Source organism: Eubalaena glacialis, chromosome 12, assembly GCF_028564815.1.
Source record: "Eubalaena glacialis isolate mEubGla1 chromosome 12, mEubGla1.1.hap2.+ XY, whole genome shotgun sequence".
In the NCBI taxonomy this organism is placed as follows: Eukaryota; Metazoa; Chordata; class Mammalia; order Artiodactyla; family Balaenidae; genus Eubalaena; species Eubalaena glacialis.
Genome location: NC_083727.1, coordinates 29653881 through 29673669, shown reverse-complemented (window position 1 = coordinate 29673669; position 19789 = coordinate 29653881). Strand labels below are relative to the sequence as shown.

At 40.3% G+C, this 19789-nt stretch overlaps 1 protein-coding gene across 1 annotated transcript in view; it reads left to right on the top strand.

The window, feature by feature from the left end:
* The first annotated feature begins 9196 nt into the window (after positions 1–9196).
* Positions 9197–19789, top strand: part of TBPL1 (TATA-box binding protein like 1) — a 29164-nt gene continuing 18571 nt past the window's right edge. Inside the window, exon 1 of the mRNA XM_061207275.1 lies at positions 9197–9283. The gene's annotated coding sequence lies outside the window, so the exon portion shown is untranslated. The remainder of the gene's footprint in view (positions 9284–19789) is intronic.

The window sequence follows — 19789 nt, the reverse complement described above, 5'->3', positions numbered from 1 at the left end:
ATATATTTATAGACAGAATATAGTTGAATTATTTTTAATCTATTACTATATTTTCTGATTTTTTGCATGTGAGGTTAATCTATTTACATGTATTATGTTTACTGGAAATTTAGAATTTGTTTCCACTATCTTACTTTATGATCTCTTCTGTTCTACTATTTCTATGTTTTCTTTCTCTCTTGACTTTCTTTATATCCGTTTGTTTTGTTGTTTAATTTTGGCCTTCTATTAGATGGGAATTTATAGTCTATTTTTTACTTTTTATAATAGCAATAGTCTTCTAGTAATCTTATTTAACAACTCAACAATGTCTAACATTCAGCATACCTTAACTCCTCTTTTAAACAATACAAATCTAAGGACAGTCTTTTTGCATCAGACTCCACTTTGCTCTCCCAACTTACTTGAACTGCTAAATAGCATGATAGAATTTCCAGAGTAGAAATCAAGTAGATAACTTTCTCACCACTAGAGGGCAAGATGCATTTTCAAAATAATTTTTTATTTTATATATTTCAAAATAATGTTATTATTTATCTAAGTTGTGAATTGAATTATTAATCAAATGACCAAGTAAATTTTGTTTCAAGAAGGTGGCCTAAAAACATATTTACCCCCTTTGTTTTTCAAAATACAATTAACAGAAGAAATACAAATAAAAATTAATTCAGAGCACTAAAAAGGAGTCTATGATGCCAGAAGACTAGAGCACTGGAGAATTTCTGAACCGTATAAAGGAAATGTCACACTACAGTGTTAATTTTGAGGAGGGATGGGACGGCAGGAGGTGGGGGACTAAAGGAGACTTCACTTCGTGTATGTTTGTGTTGTCTGAATTTCTACTGAGAAGTGTATTCATGTATTACAGGTGTCGAATGAAAGATTATGTAGTCACTTTAAAATAAACTATATGGATAGAGATTTGATGATAAAACCTAATAGAGCTGAGGATCTTTGAAACCCATGCATTTGACAAATGTCAAGAACTTCTTCAAAACGGAGCTAAAATCAGAGACAGTGGAGATCCTTAATCCATGTGGAAATTATTTTTGTTACTAAATAAAGATATGACTATATATTTTTCTAATGGATAGCCAACTGTCTCAATACCATCTATTGATAGTTTATCCTGTTCCGAGTTGAAATGTCACCTTTATCACTTCGTAGATTTCTTTCAATACATCGATCTGTATTTTCTATTCTTTTCCACTCATATTTTTGCCCATTCCTGCCCGAAGTATACTTCATTAATTATTATTGCTTTTTAATGTGTTTTTATATCTGGCAGTATAATATTCTCTCTTTTGCAAAATTGTCTATGTTATGCTCTTGCATTTTCTTTTTCAGATGAAATTTAGAATCTGATTAATTTCATTAAAAAATTATTGCTGGCTATTGACTGGGATAACATTAAATTTATAGATACAGTTGAGGAGAATTGACTTCTCTATACCACTGAACTTTCCAGCCAATCACTTGCTTCTCTTTTCTCTCCATCTTCTGTCTCCATGTCGGCTTTGTTATCTCCTAGTGATTATCATTCTCTGCCTTACAGAAGAGGATATGTCAGCCTGTTGCCCTCATTTCACACTTTCCCAGTTTCACTACCAAAAAAGGAAATTGTTCTTTTTCCTAGCTGCATCTCAATAAACAAAACTCTTTGACTTGACTTGGTCGTATACCCTCTTCCCAACCAATCACAGGAGCCAGGAAAGTGGAGTAGTGAATCCAATCAGGGGAGATAAATCACACAGTAATTTGAGCAGAGACAGTACAACATAATTCTTATCTATAACAGGGGATTGGAGTATTGAGGAATTGGCTAGTGTGAAATAAAGAAAACTCTAAGGAATACAGGAATAGTGCAAATAAGGAACAGGTGCCACCTTTAGGTCTGAGATGGAACACCCAAGAAAAAAGCCCTCCATGGCTGAGCTCCAGACCTTGTCGGAGAGGGCATGGCCATGGCTCACCAAGTGACACAGAATTTGCTATGATGCTTGACAGACGAAATTCACTGGAAACTGGCCCTGGGTGCTGGGGAATGTAGTTCACAAGGTGATGACTGACTGGAGGCAATATCCTACAATACCAAGTGATGAGGAGGAGATTTGGAGGTAGCTGCAGGAGCTAGGAACTGCAGTAGCTGCAGGAGCTAGGAACTGCGGGAGCTGCATGTGTTGCAGGAAGCAGACACTCAAGCTACTCACTTTGTAGGAGCCCCGTGCACTACAGGAACTTGTGACTACTTAGCTTCCATAGCACCTGTCTACTTAAATCAATGCTGTGGTTCTATGTATTACAGTAAGATACTGCTATCCTTCTTACAAGTGAACGACTCGCCTTTTCCCCAAAATGAGGAGACAGACTCCTAGGAGTCATTGTATCCACTGCTGCCTGTATTGATTAATCCTCAAATTCAGTCACAGTTCCACTGAATATTCTGTTACCTAAAGACTGATTGTAAAGCTAACTTCTATAGTAAGTTGCACTGTGGCCTCAAAATATATGTCCAAGTCTTAACCCTCAGTACCTGTGAACATGACCTTATTTAGAAATAGGGTCTTTGGAGATAGAATTAAATTAAGGATCTTGAGATGAGATTATCCTGATTTAGAGGCGGCCCTAAATCCAATGCTACTGTTCCTTATATGAGAAAGAAGAGGGGGATCTGAGACACAGAGGAGAAGACGATATGAAGATGGAGGCGGAGACTGGAGTGATATGTTATAAACCAAGGAATGCCAAGGATTACCAGGCAGCCAGTCACCAGAAACTAGGAGAAAGACATGCAACATATTCTTCCTCAGAGCTTCCCAAAGAAACCAACCCTGCCGATACCTTGATCTCAAAATTCTGTCTTCCAGAATTGTGAGAGAATAAATTTCTGTTGTTTTAAGCCAGCAAGTTTGTGGTACTTTGTTATAGCAGCCCTAGGAAACGAATACAACTTTGACAACTTCAATATAAAATAAAAATGGGAAGGAGAGAAAGGAAGAAAATGATTAGTAAATACAAATAAACACATGGATATAACAAGTCAATAGATAATATACAAAGATACTGCAGTCCCTGTTTCTGTAATTGTTCACAAAATCATAATTCTTATCTATGGCTTCCATTTTCCTCTAACCATTCTGTATTTCCCCTGCCCTCAGTCAGAACCTCAACTGGTTGGGATTCTTTACTTGGTGAAATGACCCAGATCTTCATTTTCAAAGGTTCTGAGCCCTCAAGAACCCTACTTTTTATTTTTGGTTGCTTTAATTTTTCATTATTCTTATTACTAGACATGCAAGTACTAAGACAATGCCCAGAAAATCTTTTGGGTTCCAGGCTGTCCTCCTTGCCTCCATTGTGTAGAATAAGCAAGCCCATTTCCCCTTGGTAATCAGGATCAATCACTCCAGCCAGTAGACTACCCCATTTTTGCTTTTTGTTTCAGTGGTATAAGGAACCCCAAATGACCAGTTGATAGCCTCATCTTCCAATTTAGTGGAACCATTGCATCTCCTGAAGGAAACATTCTCCCCTTGGGGACTAAGACCTCCACACCAGCAGCAGTCAAAGTTTTTAGGTAAGGGAAGAAAAATCCTCAGAGTGAAAAGAGACACTCCCACTGCCATACCTTGATTCAAATGTATTCTGACTGTAGGAGAGAGAGTACCATATAATGGTCTCTGATTCAAAACATACCCGGTAAAACAGAATCCCATTTCTCCAGAGTGTTGCCTCCCAACTGGATCATAACAGTGTCGTCAGTAAGTCATTTAGCTTTTCAGTTAAGCCAGCTGCTTCCAAGTGATGGTGTATGTAGTAACATCAGTTAATTCCATAGACATGGACCCATTGCTACACTTCCTTTGCTGTAAAACGAGCACCCTGATCAGATGCAGTGTTGTGTGTGATGTACCGGTGGTAGATAAACCATTTTGTGAGTTCGCAGACAGTGGTGTTGGCAGAAACATTATGAGCAGTCAAGGCCAATCCATTTCTAGGACATGTAATTATTCCAATGAGGATGAATCTTTGCTCCCTCAATGATGGAAGAGGTCCAATGTAATCAACCTGCCAGATGGCTGGTTCATCACCCTGGGGACTGGGGCCGTATCAGGGACTCAGTGTTGTTTTCTGCTTTTGACAAATTAGGCGCTTGGCAGTAGTGTCAGCTAGGTGAGCCTTAGTATTGGAAAATCCAGGTTGCTGAGCACATGCACAGCCTGCATCCCTACAACTATGGCCACTTTGTTCATGAGCCCATTGAGCAAGCACTGGCTAGGTGGCTAGGCAAAGAGGCTGGCTGACATCCACAGAGTGTGCCATTTTATCCACCTGATGATTAAGTCTCCTCTACGGTGGGTACCTTTAATGTGCATTCAGATAGGACACAAATATCTTCACAGTCTGTGCCCATTCAGAGAAATCCATTCATATACCTCTTCCCCATACTTCCTCGTCTCCAATCTTCCAATCCCATTCCATCTAGAAAAACCATTAGCAACTGCCCATTCTGGTCATCCCTCACTCCAGACATGGTGAATAAACAAATATACTATTTGAATTATGCCCACTTAGAAGATTTTCCTTCACCACTGACTGTCCTTCAGACCCCTGAGTGGGGCTGGGGAAGCCACCTGTGCTGCAGGAGGTGGATTCTAGAAAAACCTTCCATGCTTCCGGTGCCTGGCAGGGAAGCACACTGGAACCAGGAAGCAAAACCTTCCCCTCCTTCAGTGTTGCTCCAGCACTTTTTCTACTGACAAAGTGTAACACCGTGATAGCTAACGAAAGAAGAATATTTAATGGGTCAAGATCTACCTTCACAGAACAGGCACAAAGACTGAATTTGGAACGAAGAGCCATAACTCAATTACAGTACAGATACTATAGAGTTGCCTTAGCTCAGCTCAGAAACCCACTGCTCTGTCGATCACTGTGGCTACTGCACATCCCATTTGGACCCATATTAGATTGGCAGTAGATAAAGAGTAGAAGTAGTTGCCCCAAATAGGAGGGAAGAGTACTCTTCCCAAAAGAAGAGGGGAGTTCTGGGTTGACAAAACAATAAATGTTCCCTTCACATCACCCTTGGCTGCTCGGTGTATACATACACACACACACGCATACACACACACACACACACACGCATACACACACACACACACACACACACACTGATTTCTCCATAGCTATAGTTTCTCTTAACATAAAGCAATGATCCATATACAATTGACAACGTACTCAATCCCTACCAAGTGGGAGGAGAAAACTCAAAGTCATACCCAGCCCAAATTCAGGGTCTTTGGGTGTAGTCAATCTTGATCAGGTCCAGATATAGCTAAAGGATGAATAATAAAATTTTCCCCAATGCACAAATATACAATAAAGGAGGTAGGGGATGGGATAACAAAAACTAATGAGAAAGGGCAAAAAGGAGACACAATATATGATGGCTGTGAGATTACACCGTATCCTGTTGGACAAGAGTAACAAGGGTGAGAAGCACCTCTCTTCTCCAGCAGAGAACTGAGATATCTGGTGAGCCAATCAAAGCGCCAAGATTTCCTTTATCTATTATCCTGAAAGACCCTGCCTTAGAGGAATAGTGAGAAGGAATCTCCTGGGACTGCCCCAGCAAGCGAATTCATCTTTCTACAGAGACAGAGACTGGGACATTGTCTTTGAGACAGCATAGCAGGAGATGCCTTCTGCCAGGCTGAGGATTTTCTGGCTATACCTTCAAACAGTGTCATTTGGGGGAAATCCATTAGCTTGTTAACAGAAATCTCATTGAAACATAAGCTTTGAATATGGACTCTGCCCTTCCTGCTTCTATCCCTTGGAAACTGGCCTGGCCTCTCTATCATTCTCCCTAGATCTTAGTTCACTGTCTTTGCCATAGACACTACGCTATCTGAGCACAGAGGGAGGGAACAGCTGGGGTCATAAAGCCAGGTTACAGTATCACACTCTGTCCTATAAGTTGCACACTACTCAACTGGCATAATGGGAGGAATTACTTTTTCAATTGGTGTACAGAGTGTACAGCAGGAGATATTCGAGTAGAATCCTGAGAAATGAGGATCCCCAACTCCATTGTTCTGCTGGGACTCTGCATTCCTAGTTAGTATGTTAACTTTACGTGGGGCAGAAAATTTCGTTGTTTCAATTGGCAGAGTAGATATTATCTGATCCCTACCAGTATAGGATAACTAAATCACTGGCAGAAAGGACTCCTCTTAACAATGCTGTTTAAGTACCACCCCACTATTGCCTGTCTCCTCAGAAAGGCTGTGCTGAACCACAGTTTGTCTCTCTCAAAGCACTAAGGGAGACAAGCAGTAGCCAACATATTCCAATAACCTGATTTTTTCTTAACCAAGTTCATAAAGTTGGAGCCTTAGTGGGCATAACTGTGGTGAAGGATCAGTGTTTTGGTTTGTTTGTTTTTATTTACCAATCCAACACAGACAAGTGTTTTCATAAATACAAAACTGCATGCTTAGATGTCACAGTAATGTCAGATTATTGAAAGTTTCAAAATGCTCCTCTTGATTTCTATACCTATTTTATTGTTGATCAGTAGTTTACAAACTGGCTTTTGTCTATAAATCACATTTTTAGTAGCACATATCTAACTGATAAGGTTTACTGTTTTCCCAGCCTAGATATCAATTTCTGTATTAATCGAGAGGCTTGGTTCAGAACATATGCTGTATATTCTAACCTTACCTGGCACCTGAATAATGAATAATATTATAATCTTACCTGGATCTTGAATAATGGAGCACATTATAAGACCAGTGAAGCCCATGGGCTTTATCTCATTGTCTTACTTCTTTCATCTTGAAATGAATTCCTTGGTCAGAGGAATGGTGTTTGAGCTAAGCGTTCAATGAGTCTATGGAGAATGGTGCCTGCAGTAAAATCAAACCCAATTCCAGAATAAGGAAATACTGTAATGGGACAGATTGTTGACTGATCTGTGACAAAAGGGGGTCCAAAGCAATTGACATGCTTGATACCAGGTATATTGCTGGTCTCCTGCAAGGAGGGTGCCTCATAAAGACCTTAGTCACCATTGCTGTAAAGCTGACTTTTCAGCAGTGGCAGTAATCATTGGGATAGAGCCTTTCCCTGCCACTTTCTTGGTAAATCAGCCCTTGCCACTCTACAGCTTAAACCACTTCACTTCCACTAGCACTTGAAAGAAAATCTAAACTCCCTTCTGCATGGTCTGCAAGGCACTGAAGTTTCAAGGCCTTAGTTTCTCTCCAACTTCATCTCATGTCCTCTACCCCTTGCTCTGATCATGATGCCCCACCCACTCTAATACTCCAGCACAGCAAATTCTAGCCCATACTGTTCCCTCCGCCTGGAACACTATGTGCATACCTTCCACTCCCATCCCTTTCAGATAACAGTTAAAATATTACCTCCTGAAAGTCATCTCCCCACTACCCCGCAGACATTACTCTCTAACCCAGCCTCTTGTTCATTTTCTTCATCACACATATTCTTGTTCATTTTCTTCATTAAATAATTATAATACAAGCTATAATTATTGAATATTATTCAAAAAATAAATTAGTAAAGAAAATGAAACAAAATGGAAGTTACATAATTCTACAGTGCTTTTAAATGTCAGATATTTTACTGAACAGTCAGAGTGGGAAGCAAAAGATCTAGAGGCATCCTTGAAGACCCCGTAAGTAGTGAAACACTCAAATGGTTGTCTACTCCCAAATCCCCCAGAAGTCAGCCCAAGTCTTTTCAAAAGGACTGTGGTGTTATCATTTTTCATGCAGGATTCACACCAATCAGAGGCCAGGTACTCATTAGCCCGCCTCATGGCCTTTTATTAAATTAGAGCTGCCCACTGGCCTCATCCAGGGCCAGAGGCTTCTGACTGCAGCCCAGCCCTGGAGCAGAGGCCTGCGCCGGCCTGGGAGTGGGGCTCTGGGGGCGCCGCGGGGTCCCGCACTGCCTGGAGCTCCCAGGGCCGTTACTCGGGTCTCGCTCCCGCAGGCAGCGCCTTTTAAGTCACCCCGCGAGGGTCCCCGAGGACCCCAGCGCAGCCGTTCAAACTGGCGAATGTGCACCCCTGGGAGTCCGCCGGGTCAGTTCACGGCTACTTGGGAGCACAGCCGAGGAAGGGTCTCAGTCCCAAGTGCCCAGCTTCCACGTGAGCCGAGCCGCCGCTGCTCCTGCCCAGCGTCCCAGTCCCAGCCTGCAGCCGCCCTCTCCCACCTCCCGTCCTTCTTGGATCCGGCTACGCGGCTTAGAAGCCTCGGAAGTGCCTCCCGGCTCCCAAGGCAGAATCCTGATCGCAAACCCAAGCTGAGTAAGGAATATCGAAGGGACAGGCGACAGAAGCTTGACCTAAACTCCCTGCGTTATCTATCTATCTATCTAATCTATCAATTTACCCGTGTATCCATTCTTTCATCTTTCATATCCTATCGCTCTATTTTAGGACTAGGATTAGAATTCATTCTTGAGAGTTTGATCGCGAAGTCGTAAATTAACCCGAAAAAGCGAAGTAGGACTTTTTCACAGAAAATGTCTTCGTTAGAATTAGAAGAAAAAAAAAATTAGTTCTCAAGGGCTAGCTTCGCTAATTATGTTGAATTTTGGACCTTTTCTATAAATTGAATGAGCTAACGAAAGTTCCAAGGTTTTGGCAAAAAGCAAACAAAAAACCCTAAAATCCGTTTATATTATACTGTACGCCAGAAATTACGTGCTCATGTTTAGCTACCAGCTAAAGATGTACAAGGCATACATAGTTTTCTCGAAATCTTTTCAAGCGGTTCTGAAGCAAAAGTCTAGCCTACTCCACACCCACCAACCCCACCTCGCCAAGGTCTCCAGCAGGCCGGGCCGGACCTGGGCACCAGGAAGAAGGAAAGGAAAGCGGAGGAAGGGGCGGGGGAAAGTGACGGGAGCAGTGAGAGCCGGAAGTGATTGGCTAGCGAGGAACCCAGGAGCGGCCTGTCCGGCGGCGCTCTAGCCTCCGCGCGCTGTCTCTGTGCTCCCCCGCGTCTCGTCTATTTATTGTCGCGGGGAAGCAGCGGCCGCCCTGTACCCGGAACAACAAAGCACGAAAGACGGAGCCCGACCCTCGGGGGCTCCTAGCAACGGGCCGGGGCGGGAGTTCCATGGAGACTGGGGAGCGCGCCCGCCTCATCATTATCCTTGTCCTCCAGCTTATCCTTCGCGTCCGCCGCAACCGGCAGCAGCGCTGCCGCCGCGTCCTCTGCCGCCGCCCGCTCTTCCCACGGTAACCCTGTCGGCGACCCTGGGCGGGGGGAGCTCGGGCGACCGGACTGCCTGAGTGCCGGGTGCGGGGCGACTTGGCGCGGGGCTGCGTGTGCGGAGCCGCGGCCGTGCTGCGGGTCGGGTGTGTGCGGGCGGATGCCTGAGGGAGAGGCGCTCAGATGTAGGAAATCGGTCCGGGGGCCGAGGGAGGGTCCAGTTCTTAGGAGGACAGGGTGATATTTGGGGGTCTCATCAGGGATAACGGGTTGGGGGTGGGGCGTCACTGCCTGGGAGCGTTATCCAGCGAGGTGTAGGATAAGAAAAGAGGTATTTTATTTTTCCTGTTAGCCACCACTGGGAAAGACAGGAGAAGGGAGATTCCCCATCCGTCTCTGTGGAGCCCTCCCCCAGGGGAAGAGAAATCGTGCAAAGATGCTAGCGGGTCCGTTGCTTCCCAGAAAACTTCCAACGGCCTTTGCCGCGGCGGGCCGGCTCCCATATAGCACCTTCGTCGGTTCCTGGTTCTGGCAATGCCAACAGCCTCGCTTTATGTTATTATTAGTAGTAGAATTAACCGAAATTAGACTTGATGCAGAAGGATCTGGAACTGAGGAAGATAAAATGGATAGTAGGTAGGGCTAAGCAGGGTTGAGAGTCGGGAGAAGCGCTTAGTGATATCCAGTAGAAGCTCTAAAAGTACATTTAATTGGGAATGACGGTTTTTAAACTCTCTCCTTCTGCCGAGATGTGCATCTGCGGGCTGTGTCAGTGTGCTCATTGCGATAGGATTCAGACTGCAGCCAATCCACATCTGTGAGCTCTCTGACTGCATCTGTCACCTGCAGTTCCAGAGCGACACTGGCAGTTAACTAGCGTTAGGCTTGTGTATTTAGGGTTAAGAACAGTGCCTTAAAACTGGCTCAAGGAAAGAAACCGAAACAAGCTTGGTGTGATTATTGTGTGAAGAAATAATAACAGATTCCTTGGGGAAATTGGGAAAGAGAAATATGAGAAGGTTCAGCTATTCTAGCACAATCTGCAGTCTCTTGGAAAGTTTGAGAAAATGGCAGTTCATTCAAATCGAGAAAGGATTTTTATCACTGTGTGGTTTAAAGAATTATTCGCAGTTGATATGTTAAATGCCAGTTTATGCTATCTCTTTAAGCCTTACGTCTCTAACTATTTAATGGTTTTATGCTTTCCAAAACCATTCTAGGTCAGTAAATGAGGTTTTCCTGTGGCGTGCTGAAACGGCCATGTATGCATACTACAGTAATACTATTTTTGTGTCCAGTGGGAACAAAGCTCTTTATATAAAGTTGAAGATTAAAGATGAAAATAAAATTGATAAATAACAGAAGCAATGATGTCAACCACAGTTTCTATTTGTTCCTTACCTTTTTCGCTAAGTCTGGCTTGTCTTAAGCAAATAGGTTTCATCCTTGTCCCCCAGCCCACTTTTTTCATACTCTGCCTTCGGAATCAGTCTCAGAAACTGTAATGATCTGCTGCTCTGTGCTCTTGATTGGTTGATGCCAGAACAGAGTTTTTGACTTAGGCATTTTCATGGAATTGAGGTGCAGCATCTCTTGTTAAGGAATTTCATATATGTGCAAAGAGGTGGGCAGTTTCCTTTGACAAAGATGGGAAGTATAAACATTGGGAAACTTAAAATTGCATTTTAAACCTCTTAAGAAGAAAAACCTAATATTGTCATCTTTAGGTTAGTGAATCAAGGACTTTTACTTAATCTCTTCATGTAGCTGTACTTCTGTGAACGTTGTTCTGGGGGGTGACCACACTTGAGGCTATTGGATGTTGAGTCCCAGGATTTTCTCAGTGTGTATGAGACTTAGTGAGGTCCCTCAGTCTCAGGGCTGCCATCACACTCACTTCATTTAGATTTTGTTTGCTGTTGCCTCTGTCCCTTACCCCTTCTGTGTTTGAGGGGGGAAAGGATTTAAGCCCCGACTTCCACCTTTATTAACAATCCCTGCTTTCCCTGCTCTCTGCTCCAACACTCCCAACGTTTTGTGTTGTCTTAGTTCCTCTCCTTACTTAATCACATCCCAATCAAAAGTGATTTTTTATGCTATTTGTATTATTTCTGTTTCTTACGGAATTTTCAACATATGTCCTTGGCCTGTATATCCTTTTCATTAATGTTACTTTGTTGCATTTTCCTTCTGTATCCCTCCCCTTATATGGAAAATGGAGTGATCATGTCAGATGCTCTGTATTTATTCTGAATACAACAGGTAAGAGCCTTAAACCAAGAATCAAGACTGTATTGAAATAAGGCACGTAAAAATATTTGAACGTTTAGGAATAAAAGGTGTTTCAGAAGTCCAAGTGGTAACACTGTAATTGGAGATGTAGTCACTTTTTTAAAAATAAAAGAGTATTGTAGAGCCTGCTGTGTGTTTTTAATTGAACCTTAGATTTTCATAATTTGTACTCTAAAAACCTTTTCTTAACATCCATCTTTTCTGATCATTTTGCATCTGAATACTTGACTGAAATTACACTTTGCCAAATTAGAGGGAACAATTTAAGTGAGTCCCACAATTTTGTTTCATGTGGAAAATTGTCATGTCGAAATTTTTGTGGATGTATATATATATAGAATGTGCAGAGTTTGCTGTAAAGTAGAATGAATACATGCAAAATCTACAGCTGAATATTTTTGGAGAGTGTTCTTTCTTAGCATGGGTGTGGCACAGTATTTAAAAGTCAGCAAATATTGTATAATCTAGTTGAGTGGGTATTAGTGCTGTTTTTAGGTGAGGAGGCCCTTAATTACCTGGTGATTGATTTCTTTCTGTTGCATCATAGACCATGTGATGAATTTTTATTGCTATGAAAAATAAAGTGTAAATTGATTGTAGAATTGATAGTAGAATGTTTCCACAATGGCTCAAAACCTGTAGTGCTTTGAAAATTTAGCTGTATTGTGACATTTGAATTAATAAATAAAGATTTCCTGAAATTTACACTCATGTTTGTTGTACCTTTAATATGTCTGATGCCACGGCAGGTGTTCAAAGCTGGATGAAAGTGTTTCTCTTCAGGTGCTTTTTGTGCACTTGCAGATAGCAGAGAAATGACATGCATAGATACTAAAACATGACAAACATAAATTGGAATTTTAAATCCTTTATTACATACTGCCTGGTGCTGTAGTTACTGGTGTATGGATTTCATCATGCCTGCTAAATTAGAAGTTTCTTGGGGGTCAGGACTGTTAAGTCGCCATCATGTTGTATGTTCATGTTGCATATGTGTGTATTTTGAAGATTAACATATTAATAAAAGGATGTATATATATTTTATTTCTTTCACTTCAGGGACTTATCTAGTGGATGAGGGGAACCTTTAGGCATCTAATCTAATTAAGAATCTAATTCCTGATGCCTAAAATTAACTTTTTATACTGGCTGCAAATTCTAAACAGCAAAATTTCTCAAACATGATTAGGGCTTTTTTTTTTTTTAACCAATTCAGATAATAAAAATAATGGTTTACTGCCTTGAGTTGATACAGTATTTGCTCTTGTTACATGACTGCCACTTTGGGTAATTTCAGAAGGGTGAAAGAATATATTTATCTGAGGTCTTTCCAGGCCACGTAAACAAATTTGATTTTTGTATTGTGACACAGTTTATTTAGAAGAAAAATGGAGTGTATGTGTTTGTACAGTTGTGAAAAAGCAAGATCCCAGAAGTATGTCATTAGTGGAAAGGAATCAGGTCATATCAAAAATTGTACTTACCTGGTCTTATCTTGTGACTAAAGGGTGACAAAATTCACAATTTGGTTTAAATGGCTTGTTTTGTAATGGGAGGTGTGCTGCTGGGGATCCCATTAAATGCTAAAACAACACAAGGTGAATTCTGGGACAGTTCAAATCAGCCTTCATGTGGGAGTCCATAATGAAGCTGTTTAAAATTTCACCAAAAAAATGCAGCACAAAACTTTGGCTGGCGATTTTGACCATGCAGTATTCATCCATCAAGAAAGAATACTGAAAATCAGATTGCATCTGAAGGACAGTTTTCTCAGGACATGTGTGGATGACTCTTGGTACTATAATTGTGTTTACCATCATAGACTTCTGTCCATAGACCTTGATCCATGATACGTTTTTGTTTTTTAACTCACTAGGTGAGAACTCACAACATTTTAAAAGAAGTCAAAATTTGTTTTTATTACTAAATGGTTCCAGAGAATCAGGCATTAACCTTTTTCCTTCTGATAAATTACAAGTATTTTAATTGTAAAACCAGTTTTGATCAAAATCAGTTACGCTTTCTTGGGATTAGGGTTAGTATAGCGCTTAAGAGTATGGACTCTGGAGACAGGCTGCCTGTGTTCAGCGTGGTGGCGATGCTGCTTGTTAGTGGTGTGGCCTTGAGCAAGTTTTTTCACTGCCTTCGTTCCCCAGTTTCCTCATCTTCAAAATGGGGTTCATATAAGTACTACCTCATAGGGTTGCTGTGAGAAGTAAGTGTAAAGCACACAGTTCTGCAGAGTTAGCTGAAAAAATACTAGCTGGTGCTTGACTCAGTGGTGCGAGGTGTAGTACATTAAAGGTGAACCATTAGACCACTCAGACGCTTTGTTTCTTTCCTTTGGAGGCTATTAAAACAGTGAAATTCTTTGTGATGCTGGCTATTGGACTCATCTCTGCTGTTAGGTCTTGGGAGGGGGAAGCGCTTTTGTTTTAATTTTGAATCATCACACAGACATCTGGTTATCACTTATGGCAGATGGATTCAGTAAAAAGAGACATCTCTGTTTCTTGGAAAAGGAAGGCCAACAAAGCCCGGTCTGGCACCATGTTGCAGCTATTGAAATGCTATTTCCCTGTGGACTTGACTGCTTGTTTAGTTGTGTGGTACTTCTGAATAAAAGGAATAGACCCCAGTGGTTTCATTTAGCAGAATTAGTCCTTTTTTAGAAGACACTGTTTTTTACTTGTATAGCCTTAGGTGGTGGTAAACTTGAAACTTATTGGTGTCATTATCACTTGGGTTTTCTGTGTCACTATAAATGTGCTCTACATAGTAGCTTTCTTGTAATTTTAGAGGTAGCTGAAACTACTGCTGTGCTCCAATAATTCAAGTGGCTCAGGAATGACTGCATAGGATTGCAAGATTATTTGTTTATGGTAAGGCTGACACCAAATACTGAGGCTGCCTAGTAGGGGATAACCTGATCATTATAGCTTTGTTTATTAGGCTGCTATTGAAATGGCTAACTTTTTAATGTTAAATCCAGATGTTTTAGTTTAGTTGTATGGACCTTTGAAACTGTTGACTAGAAAATAAATATTTGTCTTAAGTACAATGTATCACAAACTGTTCTTTCCTATTTTGGCTAATATGTAAGTCTTGGTTTTTAGTTGAAATAATATTTTTTATAAAACATATAGAAGTTTATATAAAACATTATTAAAAGTATGTTTTGCTTTAAATATACAGGGGTAAAGTTTTATAATTCTTTCTTCTATATTGTGCAGTTTTTGTTTTAGTTGGTTTTTATAACCACCCCACCAAGAAGATTGGCAAATAGGCTTGTATTTAGAGGCATGACTTCTGTTTTCCTGATTGAAGAGAGTGACATTTAGTTGATACTGTTGATTTCATTGAGTACTAATAATTACATTGGCCAGAATAGATGAGGTATTGATATAATATTGTTAACATAATTCCTATAGCCATCATGGATTCTGGGTCTAAAAAAATACTGAGATAAGCAAGGAAATGATCATGGCTGTTTCATATATATACTCGCACATGTATATATCCTTTAATTTTAGATATTCTGAGGACTGTATTGGGAGATTTTTAGGACAGCAGGTCTCCAAAGTGTCAATACTGTTGCCCAGAATAAAACCTGGGTGTTTTATTCTGTCTAACACATGTTAATGTTTCCCTGGTGTCCTTAACACCACCCTTTTTCAGGGACAGGTGTTGCCATCTTTCAGATATGAAGATAATAAAACCAGTGTGTAACCCAAAAGTGCGAATCTGAAGATGGGCATTTGGTTTATGAGTATGGCCAACACTTATAGACCCTATCATTGTTTGAACCTCTGTTCAGATTCACGATGAACCTGCAGCTTATGTGGAACAAGAACCTCTCCATTCTTTTTAATTTGCCAGATACTTTTGTTGAACCACAAAACCTTTTATCTTTCACCTGCTTATGGCTGCAGTGAACCTCTTGGGTATCTCCAGTTTCTTGTATGCATGTGCAACCTAGTGAGGTTGTCATGAGCAGCCGTTAACTGCTCATGGGTTGACTGCATCCCAGGACGTGGCAGGTTAGGGTGGTGGTAGGAGCCACAGCCGTGTTGAAGGCACAGTCACCAGTTCATTAGATCTTCCTCAACACCAGCCTGGTGTGCTCATCTCAAAGGTCCACCAGATTTCTTAACTCAGTTCTCTCCTCTTTTTTGTTGTTGGTGGGGGAGGACCTGAGGTAAGGGGTGTGATGTGGCTCAACAGTTCACAACTGATAAAAAGCTCTATGAATAATACTTTTTTCATTATCTCAGCAGCATATTGCTAATGTAAATCTTTAGAAAAAACCTTTGGCTGACCAGTAATCTTGAAAATTCTGCTTCTATGCATAGTGTAAACCTACTTGGGTGATAGTTTAATTTGTCTGTGCATTAAGAATGTGTACCTTTTAAGTTACTCTTTGTAGGCTTTTTGTTTAGGGCCTGTTAAATTAGAAGAGTTTCAGATGTCTGAAACTATATTCTTAACTTAATTTGTATTGTATCCTCTCACTTTGTAAAGAGAGGAATAATGGCTTTATTATCACACCCTGTTTAAAGGATGGTTGTTATGCTGAAGGTAACTGACAGGGTAGCTAGTCTATAACCAGCTTTCATGGAATAAACTTAGGATATGGATGAGTTAGGACCCTTGGGGCTGAAATGGAGGGTGTAGCTTAGGAAAGGGGAAAGAGAATATATACCAAAAGTGCTAAGGGTCTGTATGTGTGTTTTAACCAAAATTATTCTTTCCTTACATCAGAACCGTATTATATTTCTGTATTTGTGAAAACTCCTGGAACACAGTTGCCCTTTAGGACTTGGGGGTCTGAACTAAAACCGGTCTATTGAGTTGATGACCAAGTGCCAGCCACTAAGCCACATCCTCTTTAGAATAAAAGCAAAAGGGACTGCAGAATAATAAATAATAATAATAATAAAGCACACATTTATATTAAACCGTTCTCTTTAAGGAGCATGGTGCCTACAATCTAGTAGAGTAGACAGTTATAATACAGTCAGTACCTTTACATTTGCTGTGCCCTCTGCTTGGGATCTCTTCTGTCAGTGTTTCATATGGCTGGCTCCGCCTTATCCTTCAAGATCTCATTTTAAGAATAATTTCTCATCTCTGAGGAAGTTAAGGGACCTTCCTGGATCACTCTAGAGTTTCTCTTTATAACATAGATCACATTCTCTAATTATTTTCATGGCTTGTCTTTTCATTGTCTGTTTCTTCCACTGGAATACAACTGCCATGAGGGTTTCTTACCTGACTGTTTTGTTCTGAGCTGTATTCCCAGTGTCTAGCCGTAGTGCTTGGTTCACATCAGTTGCATGCTAATGAATACAATTGTGAGTAAGTGTTTGTTAGTTGACGGAGTGGGGAAGGGGCATCCTAGGCAGGTATAAAATCAGGAAACGGTGTGCTGTTGCAAGAGGAGTGGTAAAAAGTTTTGAAACAGTTAAGGTGTGTTGGAAGTGGAAGATTAGGTTATAAAAGGTAATTTGGATACATGAAACTCACTGCGTTCCAAGCTGTCTATGTAAGAGAGACAAGAGATATTTATTTAAGCAGGGGTGTGGCACAATTAGGAAGACAATTCTGGTAGCTTATTTGGTAGATGGACTAAATTGTGGAGACTGCAAGCAGAGAATTCCACTAAAAGGCTGTAGCCTTAATGGCACGTGAAAGCCTAATATAAAACACTGATGCTTGGGATGCAGAAAAGAAGCTAGATGAGAAGTTAACTGGGTGTAGGAGAAAAAGAAGAAATGAAGGATGATTCTGAAGTTTCTGATTCAGGTTTGGGAGTGTTGGGTGGTGGCTCCATTAACTAAAATTAAGAATCTGGAGACAGCAAGTATTTCTGAGGGGATTAATTATTAGTTTTGGATGTGTTGGTTTGCCTTAATGAATATGCCTAACAGACAGGAATATGGATTCAGATCTCTGATAGGTCAGGATTGAAGTAAGAGCCATAAATTTATGGGTAGCAGTTGAAGCCTGGAAAGCTTAAATTAGAAAGGGATTTAAGGCAGTTGTTTATAACCTTCAAGGATCTTAAACTCATTTGAGAATATGAAGAAAATAATGGCCTCCTCAGATATACATCCAAATTTGTGTGGATATGATTTCAAGGGGGTTTGCACCTCTGGACCCAATTGTTGAGCTCTTCAGGGACTGTCGTGGACTTCCCTGAAGAATTTATGACGTAAGAGGCAGACAGAGCAGTATTTGAGATGGGGAGAACCTAGGAAAGGTGCCTCAGAAGCCAAGGATAGGGGATGGTGAGGAAGAATTGGGGGAATCAGGGGTTCCCAGGGCTTTATGCTCTGGAGAGGTCCAGTAGGAGGAAGTGTCAACTGTGACATTGGATTCAGCAATGAGCAGTTCATTTGTAACATTTCATCCCATGCAGAGGCAGAAGGCAGATTGTGACAGTTTAATGCATGAATCCAAGTTAAGGAAACAATGCATGGGAAAGAGTGCAGAAGTCTTGATGTTCTCTATGATAAACAGTCCTGATATGAGAATATAACCCACTTTAAGGACCTGCTGAAAGGGAAATTCCATTATTTTGTTGACCTGTTGTGGCGTTTCAGCCCAGTGGTTCTCAACTGACTGCCCCATTAGAAACAACTTGGAAATGTTTTTAAAATCAGGGCCCTACAGAGGTTAGTTAATCAATATCTTTGGGGCTTGTGTCTCTTTATAGCTTTTATTTTGTTTGTTTTGTTTTGGCTTTTTCTTAAAAGTTAAGAACCAATGTTCCCATCAGAAAACCTCCTTATCACTCTTTTTATGCGTCTGTGTTAGAATACTTTCTTTAATTGTACGTTATTATCAATTACGCAGTTTACTGTTGTGCTAGGTTTAAATCAGTGCCCTTTAGTCCTTCTCACAGACCGTAGTTTCCAATTTAAAAAATTTTATGGCTTTCTTCTGATCTTCAGCCAAGTTCTACATATTTATCGTTTTTGAGTGATACAGCCTTCAATCAGTGAAAGATCTGCCCATTTCTGAGTAAAACAGGAAATTCTTAATGGTGCTTACATGTGGAAAGAGTATTCATTCTGCAGTCCCTTTTGCTTTTATTTAAGTATGTTATATTTTTTACTAAATAATAAAAACTATTTTTTAACTGAAAAGTTTGAACTCTGTACACTATTTTCCAAGTAGCTAATTTCATAATCTTACCTTCCTTTTTTTAAAAAATGACAGTCATACATGACCTAGACCTTAAACAGGTTGTCTCCATTAGAGCAGACATTTTATATGAAGGGTAAACCTGTAAAAGCAGTTGAAAGGAAACTGTCAAAATAGGAAATTCCACCAGTTGTGTTTTCAACTTGCAGTGCTTTCTCTGGATTAAATTCTTGATGAGCTGTCAGCAGTTCAAGTTTGAATCCTGCGTTCATACCCTTGAAATAAAAATCAGATTACGGAAAAAATTGAACTTTATGCATGCCAACCTTGACACCAACCACAAGCTGAAAGAAGGTTTATTCCGTTTTTTAGCAACCTAATTAATTAACATTTTTACTTGGGAAGAAAATGATAATCTTTAAAAAATTCTGTTGTGTTATTAGCATCAACTTAATGGCTAGAGTAGTCTCACAAATTGTAGTTGCTTATTATGGGTAACTTAGGGCAAATATCAAGATTCTCTGTAAAGAGACAAACTTCCTCATTTTTTAAATGATAGCTCATAATATGGGAAAATAGGGATGCATGTAAGATCTGCTGGGAAAAACTGAGGCCTTACACTTAAAATGAACATGATAAATTTACACTTTAAATGAAATGAACATGATGAATAGTTTTGTTGCAGTTTAATATTCAGTTTTCCTGTTTTTGCAGGTGCCTAGCTAAGTAAATGTTGGCAAAATGTCTGTTTTGTAATTTGTAGTAGACTTGGTCAGACTCTTCTCCCCGTCTCTTCCTCTCTCCTTCTCCTCCAGACTCCCAACTCCCCACCCCCCAAAAAACCCACACAATCAACAACTACTTTTTGTTTTGGTTTGAAACGGTTTTGTTATTGTTGTTGTTGTTGTTTTAATTCACTGTTAAATTTAGTTGTTTTTTAAATACTGATTTCATTTACCAGATACATCAAAATTGTATTCTTTATTTTTACCCTTGCTTTTAGACCTGAAGCAACATGATCTGTTTTTGTGTTCCAAAGCTGGAGAACCACAATGAATAACTGGAAATCCTTTCCGTTTTTGAACATTTCT